This window comes from Dreissena polymorpha, chromosome 9, assembly GCF_020536995.1.
Source record: "Dreissena polymorpha isolate Duluth1 chromosome 9, UMN_Dpol_1.0, whole genome shotgun sequence".
NCBI classification, from domain to species: domain Eukaryota; kingdom Metazoa; phylum Mollusca; class Bivalvia; order Myida; family Dreissenidae; genus Dreissena; species Dreissena polymorpha.
The window spans coordinates 96,258,287-96,264,209 of record NC_068363.1 but is presented as its reverse complement, the minus strand read 5'-3'; the positions used below and the strand labels follow the sequence as shown (position 1 = coordinate 96,264,209).

Genomic DNA, 5,923 nt, shown 5'->3' with positions numbered 1-5,923 from the left:
TTAATTGGATTATATATATATATATATATATATATATACATATATATTATTAATGTAATTTTGTTTCTATATAAATAGCATTAATTGCGTGAGTATATGTTACATAAACAATGCTATACATACAATATCGTTTTGAAATATTGTGCAAATAAATTGTTGACTCTAAAGCGACCCCATGTAGTTCTGGTTCTTAACCGCATGAGAAGTAAACTTTCATAAGACAGACAGACATAATTCGCAGACACCAGACTTGCCCCCCCCCCCCCCCCCCCCCCCCTTCTCGTACAGCCATAGATCACCAAGCACATTCGTACATACACACTATGGCAAATACTCATGGTCTTTGTTAATTTACATGATTGGAAACCAGGCGCTACTTTAGAGTCAAGCTATCTGAGCGATAGGATGAATGCTGTATTCCCCGACCCTGAGCGTCTTGCAGTAAACAATGTGTGTGCTTTCTTGAGTCTTATCAATTCTCTAGACCATGACCAGCTTCAATATCAGTTTCTTGAGAATGCGTTTTGTGAAACCGATCGCATCGATTTGCCTTCAGGGATGACAAGAAAATCAATACATTAGCGTTTTACTGGTTTGCTTGCTTTACTGGTGCTATTACAATAATTGGCTTGTTTCCGTTGCGGAAAGAACGCCACGTGAGTTCAACACAAAAGACTTTTATTCCGGAGTCAGTTTCTGCCACTAAACTGTCGGTATCATTCAAGCGCTTGATATAACGTATCCGGTTAGGAATAAAACCTTTCCAGGAATCATTTCCGATATCATCATGTCGTTTCCTTCCCGCGGACGCAACGCTGTCATCAAGTCACAATCATACATCCATCTAGATGCCATTAAGTAATCCGTTACCATTATGACCCTCGGGATAGAAAATTAAATCGTTTTCAGTTTGATGTGCTATGAAAGAAAGGTGACTTAGGCGGTGAGACTAATTAAAACTTTGCGTGCAACATGGCGATATCTGCATACGACACCGACCAATGTGCGTTTTATGTGCCGCCAATCGATGCAGGAGTGTTTTACTTGGAGATGTAATAGATATTATCTTCCTTACATCTCTGTAGCAGTATGCCTAAGGCTGGTGTATTAAATTTCACATTGGAAACTGAAAGTATTCATGAAATTAGAAAGCCTCGACCTCATCGTTGATGGCAAAGTACCTAAGGCTGACTATACTATTATAGGGATGATATACATTGGATCACCCTCTATGGCTAACGTTGACTATACGAGTCGCGTTCTGAGAAAACTGGGCATAATGCATGTGCGTAAAGTGTCATCCCAGATTAGCCTTTGCAGTCCGTACAGGCTAATCAGGGACGACACTTTCCGCATAAACTTGATTTTCGGTAAGGAGGGACTTCCTTGAAACTAAAAATACCATTAAAGCGCAAAGTGTCGTCCCTGATTAGCCTGTGCGGGTTGCACAGGCTAATCTGGGACAATAATCTGGGAAGACACTTTACGCACATGCATTATGCACAGTTTTTTTCAGAACACGACTCGTACTATTATAGGGATGATATAAATTGGATCACCCTCTATGGCATGTTATAAAATATAGGTCCTACATGTATATTACATATATTTTAGACGTTTATTATATTACATGTATATGAACTGTATTTTATATGATATCATAATATATGTTATTTGGTATTTATAATATTATTTATGGTATGACGAAAATACATACATGTTATATGATAAAAGGTGCTTCCTAATTTACGGGCAAAAGCTTAGATATTTTATTACCATGTATCGTTATACATATATGGAAATTATTGTGTACAAAACATTACAAGACTTTCAATAAAAAAGTAATGCATCCAAATAATTAAATTATATTTTTTTCTTAATGATAGAAGTGTTTTATATCAGCCAAGCTTAATTAAGATCTTATATCTTATAATTGCGTGCTTTTCTAGCATATGTAATTCAAAGCTGGTTCAGTGGCTTCACGCCAATGGATATGGTGTCCGCTTAGCGACTGTGGGATATTGGTATTGATCTGATCCCTTAACTTAAGTGTGAGTGTTCTTTAGATGACCCTTAAGATGCCAAGTACTGGTCCTACCCAGGAAACAGGTTGTTTCATTAAATGTCTCAATTCAATTAAATCTTGCTAAATTCGTTGATTCTAGCATAAACTGATCAAACATAAAAGAATGTGATTTGTCAAATCAATTTTGATTATCAATGTATAATTATGTGGAACTGAAGGACAGCGTACTTGTTTTACAATTGAAGTATGTCATAAATACAGGCATCTGAAAGGATTTTACTTTCCTTTGGCAAAGTAGTGTCGCTTAGTTAAAATTATGTTGCCACTAAAAAACTAGCCATTGTGTAGCAATTAATAAATAACACTCTAAACTGCATACAATTAGTTTGTTAGCAAACAAACAAAATGTTATATCATCCATATTTTTTATTTATACACTTTATTAACACATAAAACAAACATAGATGAATCAGTAATCATATGAGCTTATTTAATTGTGAATGATTGTCTTTCTATGCTTAGCTTCTAGCAGAAGCATGTAAAAGATGTTAATTATAATATAATATATTTAGTACATATATATGGTATATGGTAATGTTTGGAGATTAAAAAACACTTAAATCACTTATTTGCATGTATAAAATAGCAACAACATAAATAAATAAACAAAGTGATGTTACCTATTGAAAAACTGTGAAATCAATGGCTTATGTATCATAAACCATTTTTAAAATGCATGCATAAAAATAAGTATAATAAAGCACAGTATTCAGTTTGTTTAAAACAATATCTTAGAAAATTGTATTACCTTTTAAAATATACAAAATTCTGGCTTTGAACAAATGTATCATGGAGCAACAAGTAACAGCCAATTTATTAAGTACACAATACACAGGAAATCATCTTTATGCATTAAATAAACAAGCTTGTATATACTGTTTAGAATTACATTGTCTCACTAAAAATGATCACAACACAGTGGTCTAGGTAGTAAGTCCTTTTACATACTTAGTTTTTTTCGGCATAGCTGTTTAACGTCACTTTTGACCTTAGATGACCTTCATTCATGATAGATCCGAAATGAATAAACCCGAAATGTTCATTGGCTAATAATACAAAAATCACCGTTAACTTTGGTAGTCTGGTTCCCAGATTAAAACATTGGATGCATATCATTTGAAATGAAAATAAAATATGAATATATTGTAAATTACATGAAAATTACAATAAATTAAAAACTGTCACGATACAAAACATCCTCTTAACATTACATCGAAACGTTTCTCCTTAGTTTACGAAGCAGTATAGCATTAATCACATGTCTGTACAATTAAAAGAATCTTTTGTTTACATTGCGTAGCGGCCACACTAAACACTACAAAAACAGGCTAGATTGCACTTTACCGGTACGCACTTGTTTACCACTATCGACAAAGCGGGGGTTTGGGGCGGTAGCCCGCGATACTAAGGAAATATATAGGTGTTGGAAATATATCTGTTTTGATTTATTATACTAGTAATCCATATTTGCGTTTATTAGTGTAGATATGTTTCTTTGTACTTTATTTTGTTCATTTTTTATATAAAGTTCTGTTTTTCTGCATAAATTCATATCACTATGATGCTTGCAATATTGAGTCTTTTATGTTTACATTCTACTATAAACATCCGTACACATTATAACACATTATCTTTTATTTCATTCCAACATTATGTTCATAGTTTTTCAGTGGCGAATATGTTTTCTTTCCCTATTGAAACTAATGTATTACTCGTTAAATTATGAAAACCTAAATCATTACAATACTTATTGACAATAAAACATACAATTTCACCTCTTCTTGTTCTTCATTTTTATTTGTTAAGACATTAATATATATTATCTTATTATCACTCACTACCTTCATTAAAATACATGGTCGCTTCATTCAATCTCCTTTCACTGGTCGCAAACATTACAACATCAACGCCGTATATCTTTTTAAAGATATTTCTTGTTATTACTAGTTTAACATTTATTTGCATGCACTTTTAATTTTACAACACTTTGACAATGTTTGAACATCTGATCTTCATAACAACGTAGCTGATTTTTGTATACAGACATGCATATATAGAATCTTCACAGTTCTATAAAAGTTCACACATGTTCCATCCAAAAAAAAACAACCACAAGATCACCATTGGTTCTATCTTTCTTCCTTGGAAACTTTGATAGTGCAGGAATCACTCCTTTGTTGATTTCTGGTTTGATCTATGGAATGGCGTGTGTGATGCCCAGCACTTGGCAGAACAGCTTCTAAAAATGGAAAACCATTAACAAACATACAATTTGATAAATAAAAAAAAACCAGACATTTTGTAAATGTCTTTTGTGTTGATTTTGACAAAAGGGCAAGGTTGTGGTACAAAAATGATGTTTGCAAGCATGGCTTCTTACTCCTAATTTTCTGCAAATTAACTAATGTGTGATCTTAAATTTACAACACAATCCTAATTATATTCGAGGGAGATCACAACATTATTAGATTATGTGTTTTGAGGTCTAATCTTTATATAGTGATGTGCAACCATATGCAATCATAAATGTGACCTGGGAAAGTGCAGACGAAGTAAAAAGAAGTTGAAAAAAACACTAAAAGTTAAATCGGAATTACGTTAAATTTGTTGAATAATCGTGTTCTTGGTATCAAATATCAAAATATTGCGCATGATCACATGTAAAACTGCTTTTTGAGAGCGAATGGAAAATGCGTCACAAATTCTGACAAGTACCGGTAAACAGTAGGGTGGCGTTATTGAAATAGGTCACAATATACTAAATAGATTCCCTTTATAGTTCAATGCAAAAGCGACAACTTTGAGCGAAAATAAATGCAACATTTTGCATATAGAGACCCCCATAACCATACCTTTTCTTAAAGGCCATTCTAAGCGGAATCGATTTATGCAATAAAAAAGATATGTCATGTTCAAACCAAAAAAGAACTTGACGCTAATCAAAATCGACTGTTTTTGCAACTTTTTTTTCGGCCGTTTCTTAGTGGAATGTAACCTTTTTCAGTGCAAGGCTTTACTAAAGTCTCCAAGTTTATCATATTTCAGGGTTTCGGTCGTGAACACCTATTTATGCCCTACCATTATCTCCGAAAGATAAAACCCGAACAATAGTTTAAGATGTAAAACATGCCTTCGAGTCAACTATGATATTTTTTAGAGAGTACAGCCCTTCATGAAACGAGTATTTAGTATATTGTAACCTATAAGACAACATTCACTGTTAACATCGCGAAAAATAAGCACCTCTCGATACTTATAAACCTATTTTCTATGTGCATGCCAAATTTCAGACCGATCTTTCACGTAGAAATGCTTGAAAATGCATTTTATTATAACGCCTGATAAGCCATCTGGCTTTCGCGGTCGGAGCTTTGATTTATAACGGGCGTTCAGGAGTAAAACGATTACCCTAAATAATATCAATCGGTCAAATACTGGAATATTGTTACAAGCTATGTAGAAAAAGAAGTAAACAACTATTAAAACGTGTTCATGAGTTCTTTCAGCACAAATGGTTGCGATTTGAGATGCTCAAGACGAGCTTTTGTACGTTTCTTTTCTTATTTTCCTCTGAAAACGCATTTTTGTCTTAAAAACACACAATGCTCCTTAAATTCATGAAACAAACGCATTTATTCCGTGACATTGGCAAAAACGCGTAATATCCCACCCCAAAAAGGATGATTTTCTGTAAAAACAGCTCCTTTGTGACTAGGCCAGGTTTGCGTTTAGGTCACAATATACTAAATAGTTTCCCTATATAGTTCAATGTAAAAGCGACAACTTTGAGCGAAAATAAATGCAACATTTTGCACATAGAGACCCCCATAACCATAC

General features: G+C 33.6%; 1 protein-coding gene across 1 annotated transcript in view; it reads right to left on the bottom strand.

Moving 5' to 3' along the window:
- Positions 1–2,515: 2,515 nt before the first annotated feature.
- Positions 2,516–5,923, bottom strand: part of LOC127844105 (histidine-rich glycoprotein-like) — a 61,711-nt gene continuing 58,303 nt past the window's right edge. Inside the window, exon 7 of the mRNA XM_052374110.1 lies at positions 2,516–4,325. The gene's annotated coding sequence lies outside the window, so the exon portion shown is untranslated. The remainder of the gene's footprint in view (positions 4,326–5,923) is intronic.